Source organism: Triticum aestivum, chromosome 4B (assembly GCF_018294505.1).
Source record: "Triticum aestivum cultivar Chinese Spring chromosome 4B, IWGSC CS RefSeq v2.1, whole genome shotgun sequence".
In the NCBI taxonomy this organism is placed as follows: domain Eukaryota; kingdom Viridiplantae; phylum Streptophyta; class Magnoliopsida; order Poales; family Poaceae; genus Triticum; species Triticum aestivum.
This window is the reverse complement of record NC_057804.1, coordinates 70,849,762-70,862,334: the sequence shown is the minus strand read 5'-3', so window position 1 is coordinate 70,862,334 and position 12,573 is coordinate 70,849,762.

Sequence of the window (12,573 nt, the reverse complement as noted above, 5' to 3'; positions counted from 1 at the left end):
TTTAATCACATCCGGTCCAAACAACTGACGGTCTCCAACTTCATCCCACAACAATGGTGTCCTACACCTCCTTCCGTACAAAGTTTCGAAAGGGGCCATCTTCAAGCTGGATTGGTAACTGTTGTTGTAGGAGAACTCTACATATGGCAAATTGTCGTCCCAACTAGATCCATAATCTAGCGCACAAGCTCTCAGCATGTCCTCCAGGATCTGATTGACTCTCTCGGTCTGTCCATCTGTCTGTGGATGAAAGGTTGTGCTAAACTCTAGCCTGGTACCCAAAGTTTCGTGCAACTGATTCCAGAACTTTGAGGTAAACTGGGTTCCTCTATCTGATACAATGGTCCTCAGAACACCATGCAGACATACGATCCTGGTCATGTATATCTTCGCCAACTTAGCACTAGTGTAAGTGGTCTTCATTGGGATGAAATGAGCTACCTTCGTCAAACGATCGACTACAACCCATATTGAGTCATGGCCTGAACGAGTCCTGGGCAATCCTGTGATAAAATCCATGCCTAGCTTATGCCACTTCCATTCGGGTATCGGCGATGGCTGTAGCAATCCTGCTGGCTTCTGATGCTCTACCTTCACTCTCTGACATACATCACATACTGCTACATACTCCGCAATATCCTTCTTCATTCCGGTCCACCAAAAAGTGTCCTTTAAGTCCAGATACATCTTGGTATTTCCTGGGTGAATCGAATAAGGAGAATCATGGGCCTCTTGTAGAATCAACTTCCTGATCTCCGGGTCATTAGGCACATAAACGCGGTCCTCAAACCATAGGGTATTGTGCTCATCCTCACGAAATCCTTTAGCCTTTCCTTTGCCCATCTTCTCCTTTATCTCGGTGATCTCCTTGTCATTCTTCTGAGCTTCTCTGATCTTATCCATCAAAGTAGACTGAATCTCCAATGCTGCTACATAGCCTCTCGGAACTATCTCCAAATATAGCTCGCGAAGATCCTCGGCTAACTCCTTTGGTAACCCTCCGGTCAAGAGTGTGTTGACATGGCTCTTGCGGCTCAACGCATCGGCTACTACGTTAGCCTTTCCGGGGTGATAATGCAATCTCATATCATAATCCTTATTGAGCTCCAACCATCTCCTTTGCCTGAGATTTAACTCCTTCTGTGTGAAGATGTACTTCAAACTCTTGTGATCCGTGTACACCTCACAATGGTTTCCGATGAGAAAATGTCTCCATGTCTTCAATGCATGCACTACGGCTACTAACTCCAAATCATGTGTAGCATAATTCAACTCATGGGGCTTAAGCTGTCATGAGGCATACGAAACAAATCTTCCCTCCTGCATAAGTACTGCTCCAAGTCCTCGACGAGAAGCGTCGCAATATACTTCATAATCCTTGCACTGATCTGGTAGAATCAACACTGGTGATGTAACGAAACGGTTCTTCAACTCCTAGAAACTGGCCTCACATTCCTCAGTCCATTTGAATTTGGTGTCCTTCTTCAACAACTCCGTCATGGGTTTTGCAATCTTCGAGAAATTCTCAATGAACCTCCGGCAATATCCTGCGAGTCCAAGGAAACTCCGGATCTCTCCAACTGATGTGGGGGCTTCCCAGTTTGTCACAGTGACAACTTTGGTGGGGTCTATTGCTATTCCTTCTCCGGATATAACATGTCTGAGGAATCCAACTTCCTTCAACCAAAACTCAAATTTGCTAAACTTGGCATATAACTGATGTTCTCTGAGCTTCCGAGTACCAAACACAAATGCTCTTTATGCTCCTCTTCATTCTTTGAGTAGACCAAAATATCATCAATGAACACCACGACGAACTTATCCAGAAACTCCATAAACACCTTGTTCATCATGTTCATGAAATAGGCAGGTGTGTTAGTCAGACCAAATGACATTACGATATACTCATACAACCCGTACCTGGTGGTAAAAGCCATATTAGGTATATCCTGCTCTCGAATCTTCAAGTGGTGGTATCCTGATTGCAGATTGAACTTGGAAAACACTTTAGCTCCTTGCAATTGGTCAAACAAGTCATTGATCATCGGCAGTGGGTACTTGTTCTTGATAGTCACTTCATTCAATCCTCAATAATCAACAACCATCCTTAATGATCCGTCCTTCTTCTCCACTAGAAGCACTGGTGATCCCCAAGGTGATGAACTTGGGCGAATATAGCCTTTATCCAGTAACTCCTTAATTTGCTCCTTAATTTCCTCCAAATCTTTTGCGAGCATCCTATACGGTCTCTTAGATATCGGCCCTGTACCTGGCAAAAGCTCAATCAAAAACTCAATGTTTCTATCCGGTGGCATGCCTGGCAACTCCTCTGGAAATACGTTAGGGAAATCCTTCACCACTGGTACTTCCTCCTGTACAACTCCTGATAAGGAATTTACTTGAGTCCTCTTCGGCACATGCCGGGATACATATTTGATCCTTCTTCCTTCTGGGGTGGTAAGCAAAATTGACTTACTGGCGCATTCAATGTTCCCTCCATATTTTGATAACCAATCCATGCCTAATATCACATCCAATCCTTGCGAGTCCAATACTATTAGGTCCGAGGGAAACACGTAGTTACCAATCCTTAATGGTAACCGATCACACCATAGACTAGCCATATACTCTGCTCCTGGCAAGGTTACTAACATGGGTGACCTAAGGGCTTGGGTCGGCAGTTTATACTTATCCACAAATCCCCTTGATATGTATGAATGCGATGCACCAGTATCAAAAAGAACGATTGCAGTAAATGACTTAACCAAAAACTTACCTATTACTGCATCTGGCTGGGCTTCAACCTCCTCCACGCTAACGTGGTTCACCTGCCCCCTGTTGAAAGGTTAGGCTTCTTCCCAGAGCTTCCATTGTCATTTCCATTCTTAGGTTGAGGACATTCAGTGGCATAATGTCCAGTCTTCTGGCATTTGAAACAGGTAATGTGGCTTAGATCCCTCTTGGCTGGTGTTGATGGGTTGGTACGATTCTGTCCGTTGCTTCCTCCATTCCCATTGGTTGTGTGAACTCCCTCCTCCATGGGTATGCTGAAAAGGTCCTCCCGAGTTCGGGGTAAAACGAGGCTTCTGCTGAGCTCCGCAATTGTACTTCCCTTGTCCATACTTCCTCTTTGCGGCTGTCAATCTGCTGCTGCTTCCCTTTAATCATGAGAGCTCTATCTACCAACTCCTGGTAGTTATTGAAAGTTGCCACCATCAACTGCATGCTCAGCTCATCATTCAGTCCTTCCAGAAACTTCTCCTGCTTAGCTGCATCTGTAGCAACGTCATCTAGGGCATAACGTGCTAGCTTACTAAAGTCATCCACATACTAGCCAACTGTATGTCCTCCTTGGCGCAAGTTGCGAAACTCACGCTTCTTCATGGCCATAGCTCCTGCTGAAACATGGGCAGTACGGAAAGCCTACTGAAACTGGTCCCATGTGACAGTGTCGATGGGATAAGTGGCTGTGAAATTCTCCCACCATGATGCTGCGGGTCCATCAAGTTGATGTGCGGCAAAACGCACCTTCTCTGCATCTGTGCATCCTGCAGTGGTCAACTCCCTTCCCATCTTGCGGACCCAATCATCTGCAACTATCGGCTCGGTGCTACTGGAGAACACCGGCGGATTTAGCCTCAAGAAATGAGCTAAATGATCAACAAGTGGTGGTGGTGGTGGGTTGTTGTTGTTGTTGTTGTTGTTGTTCCCCTGATTCTGATTCTGGACTAGCATCTACATCAACGCATTCTGTAGCTGGATCAACTGAGTGAGCTCTGGTGGGAAAGCAAATCCATTGTCACATCTCGGAGGCATCTGAGGGTTTAGAAAAGATGAGAATACTGAATAGAATGAGGTCTATAGAGAAAAACATTACCCATATGCACATGAAACAAATGCAATCAATATCACTTCACTCAATTCAAACAAGGGCATACAACGGTCTAACTATCATTACAAAAGTTCTCGGACTATACTATATACATGGGGGAATACTACTATGTTATGGTGGCCGACTAGAAAAATTGATCGGTCGAAGACTCCATGATATCTGCTCCAGCTTCATCAACAAAGTCATCATCGCTATCTTCTGGGTCCGAGTCGGTGTCGTCGATGATGATGTAGTTCTCCGAGCAAGTGCAATCATCGTCTTCTCCTCCAGCCGCGAGGAATCCCATAAATATTTTTAGCTTCTTCTTCAGATCATCATTCTTCTCCACGAGTGTCATCATTTCTTCCTCATATCCATCACGTGTAGACTTGAGTTCTTCCTCCAGCTCCGTGATCTTGGTCATAGCCTTCTTCAAATCTATCATGCTTGCGCACATCTAGTTCTCCTGTCGACGAATGTGCTGATTTAACTCCTGGATGAACGCTGCAATTGATCTATCCGTCCTAGTGCTGATCATCTGCCATTGCTCATCCTGGCTCCCACAAATCTGGTAAATAGTATCCTTGAGATCCTTGTGGTATACTTCTCCAATGCGTCCCATGGTGATGTGGGCTGCCATGCTCTTTCCTAGACTCCAGGTTGGTGCATCAAAGAAAAACTCTATGGTCTCTGTGACGGGCATGAACGTCCTTCCTGGAACTTGAACTTTAATCATCCAACGCTCCTCTTCTGGAGTGGCGATGTAGGTCCCGTTGAAGCTTGGTACTCCAATGTCCAGGTATCTAGTGACTTCCTTCAAGTGGCCTCCAAAGGGTGTATCTTCATCCGGTTGTGTGAACTTGTTCCTTGCATCCGCCATCCTAAAAGAGTAGAAAAGATGAGGAGTCAGAAATGGTAAGAGAGTAGTGATCTAGGGCTTTAGCTTAGTGGTTGTGTCCTATAATTAGCGTGTGCTCTGATACATCCTTGTAGCGACCAGACCTCAAATAGTCTGATCGCTGTGCATTAGTGTCATCCCCGGATCGGTAATGCTGACATGCACAGTACTTGAAGGATTTATAACAGAGTAGCAATCACACACTTTATTACATCGAGTGTCTCAAAAGAGAACTTATTACAATAAATATGGCTTAAGGCCATCTAATAACGATAACAGCGGAAGGCTTGGAAGATAAGCGAGTCCATCAACTCCAACGGCATCACTGAGTATAAGATCACGACCTAAGGCACCTTACTCGTTGTCTGAAAACTCTGCAACATGAAACGTTGCAGCCCGAAAACGGGTCAGCACATGGAATATGCTGGCAATGTAACACATAGAGAGTAATGAATAGAATAATGCTATCACTACATGCATATATGGCTGGTGGAAAGCTCTATGGTTACAGTTTTGCATAAAGCCAATTTTTCCCTACAACAAAGGAATAAATTTTATTTAACTATCATGGTGGTTGTTAAACATTGAGAAGGTTCCTCCAACTCAATCCCAATTAAACATCATCATTAACCCAACAAAATTAAATTAAGTAGCAGATGAGATTCACATGATAATTCAGGTACTAGATACTCAAGATGTCCATAACCGGGGACACGACTAACCATGATTAGTTTATACACTCTGCAGAGGTTTGCGCACTTTTCCCCGCAAGACTCGATCTCCTCCATTTGATTTCTCGCACTACATGGTGTTTGAGAAACGGATGACCGAGAACACAGTCTTTCAGAAGCATTAACTCTTTACTCTAGGTAGACCGTACCAACCTACATCCCCTACATCTGCTAGTCTACCACTGAAAGAGGTCACACAACATACTCAACTATGCTAGAGCCCATAGTAGCTTGTGGCTGCACACGGAAGTTTCTAGCATGAATAATCTCATGATCCCTTTGAGCCTGGGTGGCGGTCCATAGGAGAATCACACGGTACCTCGGGATTTCCAAAAATACAGGCAACACTGGGTTCCCTAGGTGCCTCAATCCACCCAGATGTGAATTTAGGTTGCCACCTTAAGTAAACCATTAATTTAACAATCTCACATCTGTCATGAATACACTCACCCATTCCACGTCTACTAGCATAGCATAGCATAGCAATATAAGCAAACGTAGAGTAACTCCCAAAGGTTGATAATGAAACATGTAATAGGTTCTACCTCATCTACTTCCCCAAACCCACATATTAATCAGTTCCTCATCATGCAATTGTTTGAGGATGGATCTAATGCAATAAAACTTGGTAGTAAAGAGGTATGATCCAAGTGTTACTTGTCTTGCTGATGATCCGCGAAACCTAGAGACTCGTAGTAGCAAGCGGCGCACTCCGGGTACTCTATCGCAAAGAAACAAGCATACAATAAGCACTCATCCAATGCACAGGTAAAACTCAAATAAGAGATCTAACCAGAAAGTTCAACTTAAGATCTCTAGTTTGCAAAAAGAATCAAATCAAACGAAGCAACGAAACTCAAACGGCGAAAGAAACAAGCTTCGTTTACTAATCTGGACCTAAGTCAAATTTTAAAGTAGCAAAAACTTATTTGAGTTGGTTAAACAGAAAGAGGGTTTCGAGACGAAACTCTAGGCGCTTGAATCGCCTGATTCCGATAAACGAGCGAAAAGTTATACTAGAACGAAAATCGGATCAGAAATCGCGATCGGAAATAATCGCGGAAAATCAGAGAAAAAGAAAAACGGACGAACAGGCTAACGAACAAATGTTCGTTGTCTGCGGTTAAACGGTGAAATCCATTCGTTAAAATGAATGAACGAACGAACGGGCATTCGCTAAATAAACTAAACCGAAAAAATAAAATGAACCAGATCTAAAAAAACGAATCTACGGTTTCGAAAAAAAACGATCGGTTTTCTCGCGAAAACCGAGGCTGCGGTGGGCTCCGGCAGGGTCGGCAACGATCGGCGGCGAGGCGGACGGCGGCAAGGTCGTCGGCGGCGGCGCGGGCGACGGCGGCGGTCGGCGGCGCGAGCAGCGGCGACGACGGGGCTAGGGTTAGGGTTTGGCGGGGCGCGGGCTGGGGTGGGCTGGCGAGGGTGGCGGCTTATAAAGCCTGGGCGGCGGACGAGTCCGGGTCGCCCACGGCGGCCCAAGTCGGTTTGTTGGTTTTTTAAATAATTCGGATGCACAAAAAAAGAAATAAAAAAATACTAAACAGACTCCAAAAATCCCGAAATAAATTTTCCCCATCCTCTAAGAATAAGCCGGACAAGATGAACATTTATTTGGGTCTAAAATGCAATTTTGAAAAACACACATTTTTCCTAATTCAAATAAAATAGCGATAAAACTCCGAAATAAAATCTTATTTGATTTTATTATTAAATCCTCAATATTTATTTATTTTGGGAAAGACATTTTATTCCCTCTCTCTTATTTTTATAATAGAAATAATTGAAGATAAAATAATTAAAATCAAATGATCCTATTTTCAAAAATTTGAGAAAAACTCAAATATGAAAATAACGAAATCTCCAACTCTCTCCATGGGTCCTTGAGTTGCGTAAAATTTCTACGATCATGCCAAAATGCAATAAAATATGATATGCAATGATGATCTAATGTATACCATTCCAAATTGAAAATTTGGGATATTACAGGGAACCGCACGGGGAAGCCCGACGCCGGCTACCAGCGGTGGCGGGGGAGGAGGAGAAGTGGAGGCGTGGAACCGGTGATGCCTAGGGTTTCGCCCCCGAGTCACCCGAGAGCGGACGACGCGGGGGGGGGGGGGCAGCATGGCCTACGTAGGACTATATGCTTTTGGAACTAAGTCATTGAATTTCTGCCCTTGGTGTCTATCCTCTCATAACCCACAAGTATAGGGGATCAATTGTAGCCTCTTTCGATAGGTAAGAGTGTCGAACCCAACGAGGAGCTAAAGGTAGAGCAAATATTCCCCCAAGTTCTATTAACCACCGATACAACTCTACGCACGCTTGATGTTCGCTTTACCTAGAACAAATATGAAACTAGAATTACTTTTTAGGTAATTTTGGATAGGTTTGCAAGATAATAAAGAGCGCGTAAATAAAAAGTAGGGGCTGTTTAGGTAAAGAAGCAATAAAGTTAGTATAGCGAGTATGGAAAAGTGGTGGTAAGAGTTGTGAAATTGTCCCTAAGCAATTGACTACTTTGCTAGACCGATAACAAGTTTTATGTGGGAGAGGCCACTGCTAGCATGTCATCCCTGACTTGGAATTCTATGCACTTATGATTGGAACTATTAGCAAGCATCTACAACTACTAACGTTCATTAAGGTAAAACCCAACCATAGCATTAAGATATATTGGTCCCCCTTCAATCCTGTATGCATCAATTTCTATGCTAGGTTGAAGCTTCTGTCACTCTTGCCCTCCAATACATAGTCCTATCAACATACAACTAACCCTATGGTGTGATCCACGCGCGCGCTCATATGATGGGCACCAAAGGACAGCAACATAACCACAAGAAAATTAAACCAATCATAGCAATTCACCAATTATCGATAGGAAAATGAAAATCTACTCAGACATCATAGGATGGCAACACATCATTGGATAATAATATGAAGCATAAAGCACCATGTTCAAGTAGAGGGTACAGCGGGTTGCGGCACAGTGGACCGCTATAGATAGATGGGGGAAGGTGGTGAAGATGTTGGTGAAGATGACGGAGGTGTGATAACCCACAAGTATAGGCGATCACAACAGTTTTTGAGGGTAGAGTATTCAACCCAAATTTATTGATTCGACACAAGGGGAGCCAAAGAATATTCTCAAGTATTAGCAGTTGAGTTGTCAATTCAACCACACCTGGATAACTTAGTATCTGCAGCAAAGTATTTAGTAGCAAATTAGTATGGAAGTAACGGTAACAGTAGCAAAAGTAACAGTAGCAGTTTAGTAGTAATTGTAAAAGTAGCAACGGTAAAGTAAATAAGCAAAGCACAATATATGAAAAGCTCGTAGGCATTGGATCAGTGATGGATAATTACGTCGGATGCGATTCCTCATGTAATAGTTATAACATAGGGTGATATAGAACTAGCTCCAGTTCATCAATGTAATGTAGGCATGTATTCCGAATATAGTCATACGTGCTTATGGAAAAGAACTTGCATGACATCTTTTGTCCTACCCTCCTGTGGCAGCAGGGTCCTAATGGAAACTAAGGGATATTAAGGCCTCCTTTTAATAGAGTACCGGACCAAAGCATTAACACATAGTGAATACATGAACTCCTCAAACTACGGTCATCACCGAGAAGTATCCCGATTATTGTCACTTCGAGGTTGTCGGATCATTACACATAATAGGTGACTATAGACTTGCAAGATAGGATCAAGAACTCCCATATATTCACGAAAACATAATAGGTTCAGATCTGAAATCATGGCACTCGGGCCCTAGTGACAAGCATTAAGCATAGCAAAGTCATAGCAACATCAATCTCAGAACATAGTGGATGCTAGGGATCAAACCCTAACAAAACTAACTTGATTACATGGTAAATCTCATCCAACCCATCACTGTCCAGCAAGCCTACGATAGAATTACTCACACACGGCGGTGAGCATCATGAAATTGGTGATGGAGGATGGTTGATGATGACGACAGCGACGAATCCCCCTCTCCGGAGCCCCAAACGAACTCCAGATCAGCCCTCCCGAGAAAGATTAGGGCTTGGCGGCGGCTCTGTATCGTAAAATGTGATGAAAGATTCTCTTTGATTTTTTTTCTCCGCGAAAGCAAATATATGGAGTTGGAGTTGAGATCGATGGACGTCCAAGGGGCCCACGTGGCAGGGGGCGCGCCCTAGGGGAGGGGGCGCGCCCCCACCCTCGTGGACAGGGTGTGGGCCCCCTGACGCTAATTCTTTCGCCAGTATTTTTTATTTATTCTGAAAAGTTGCTCCATGGATTTTCAGGTCATTCCGAGAACTTTTATTTCTGCACAAAAAATAACCACATGGCAGTTCTGCTGAAAACAGCGTCAGTCCGGGTTAGTTCCATTCAAATCATGCAAGTTAGAGTCCAAAACAAGGGCAAAAGTGTTTGGAAAAGTAGATACGACGGAGATGTATCAACTCCCCCAAGCTTAAACCTTTGCTTGTCCTCAAGCAATTCAGTTGACAAACTGAAAGTGATAAAGAAAAACTTTTACAAACTCTGTTTGCTCTTGTTGTTGTAAATATGTAAAGCGAGCATTCAAGTTTTCAGCAAAGATTATGAACTAACCATATTCACAATAACACTTAGGTCTCATGTTTACTCATATCAATGGCATAATCAACTAGCGAGCAATAATAATAAATCTCGGATGACAACACTTTCTCAAAACAATCATAATATGATATAACAAGATGCCATCTTGCTAGCCCTTTCTGAGACCGCAAAACATAAATGCAGAGCACCTTTAAAGATCAAGGACTGACTAAACATTGTAATTCATGGTAAAAGATATCCAGTCATAGTCATACCCAATATAAATTAATAGTAATGCATGCAAATGACAGCGGTGCTCTCAAGCGGGTGCTTTTTAATAAGAGGGTGATGACTCAACATAAAAGTAAATAGATAGGCCCTTCGCAGAGGGAAGCAGGGATTTGTAGAGGTGCTAGAGCTCGATTTTAAAATAGAGATGAATAACGTTTTGAGCGGTATACTTTCACTGTCAACATAAAAACTATGAGATCTCGATATCTTCCATGCTACACACATTATAGGCGGTTCCCAAATAGAATGGTAAAGTTTATACTCCCCCACCACCAACAAACATCAACCCATGGCTTGCCCGAAACAACAGGTGCCTCCAACTAGGAACAATCCTGGGGGAGTTTTGTTTAATTATTTTGATTTGATTTGAGCATGGGACTGGGCATCCCGATGACCAGCCATTTTCTCATGAATGAGGAGCGGAGTCCACTCCTCTTGAGAATAACCCACCTAGCATGGAAGATACAAACAACTCTAGTTGATACATGAGCTGCTTGAGCATACAAAATAGAATTTCATTTGAAGGTTTGGAGTTTGGCACATACAAATTTACTTGGAACGGCAGGTAGATACCGCATATAAGAAGGTATCATGGACTCATATGGAATAACTTTGGGGTTTATGGAGTTTGGATGCACAAGCAGTATTCCCACTTAGTATAGGTGAAGGCTAGCAAAAGACTGGGAAGCGACCAACTGAGAGAGCGACAACAGTCATGAACATGCATTAAAATTAATCAACATTGAGTGCAAGCATGAGTATGATATAATCCACCATGAACATAAATATCATGAAGGCTATGTTGATTTTGTTTCAACTACATGCGTGAACATGTGCCAATTCAAGTCACTCGAATCATTCAAAGGAGGATACCACCCTATCATACCACATCACAACCATTTTAATAGCATGTTGGCACGCAAGGTAAACCATTATAAGCTCCTAGCTAATTAAGCATGGCATAAGCAACTATAATCTCTAATTGTCATTGCAAACATGTTTATTCATAATAGGCTGAATCAGGAACGATGAACTAATCATATTTACAAAAACAAGAGAGTTCGAGTTCATACCAGCTTCTCTCATCTCAATCAGTCCATCATATATCATCATTATTGCCTTTCATTTGCACGACCGAAAGATGTGTATAATAATAATAGTGCACGTGCATTGGACTAAGCAGGAATCTGCAAGCATTCAATTCAAGGAAGAAGACAAGGTAATATGGGCTCTTGATTAAATCAACAATCATGCATATTGGAGCCACTAAACATTTTAATTATGGTCTTCTCCTCTAGACCCCCAAAGGAAAGAAAATAAATAAAACTATTTACATGGGAAAGCTCCCAACAAGCAAAAGAAGAACGACAAATCTTTTTGGGTTTTCTTTTAATTACTACTACAATCATGGAAAGTAAGATAACTAATTTTTTTAGTTTTTCTTAAGGTTTATCAAACACACAAGAAGAAAGCTAGAAAAAGAAATTAAACTAGCATGGATAGTATAATGAAAAAGTATGAGCACTGACAACTAGAATGAGTGTGTGAACATGAATGTAATGTCGGTGAGACATACGTACTCCCCCAAGCTTAGGCTTTTGGCCTAAGTTGGTCTATGGCCATGGATCGCGGCTACTCTCCCTGGTGTACTGAGGAGTGTCACCGTACTGCCACTGGCTGGCGATCTCCTCCGTATCCCACTGATAAGATGATGGACGATAAGGGTCAAGTGGAGGTTTTGGCTTAGGCTCTAGGGCTGATGTCTGGCCCCGGTACGCGTAAACGGCTATCGGCAGGACGAGGTAATGGCCTGCAGTTAAATCAAACAAAGAGGGCGCATGCAAGATAATAGTCTCACTATGTTTCTTATTAAATCTTAGATTATACAAAAGCATCTTATCATCATTATTAACAATAAACTCATGTGCTACCATGATCTTATAATCTAGGAAAGTAGGGGGTAACAGCTTTTCCACTTTCTCAAAATGCCTAATGGGTATCCTGAAATGTTTAGCAAGGCGTGCATCATAGATACCTCCAAAGATGGGGCCCTTTGTACGGTTCAGGCTTAATCGTTTAGCAATAATAGCGCCCATACTAATAGAGTTATCACGAAATAAAGCATGGAATAAAATAATAATATCAGGAACACTAAGGTTTCCACAGTTTCTGTGACCAATTAAGCATCG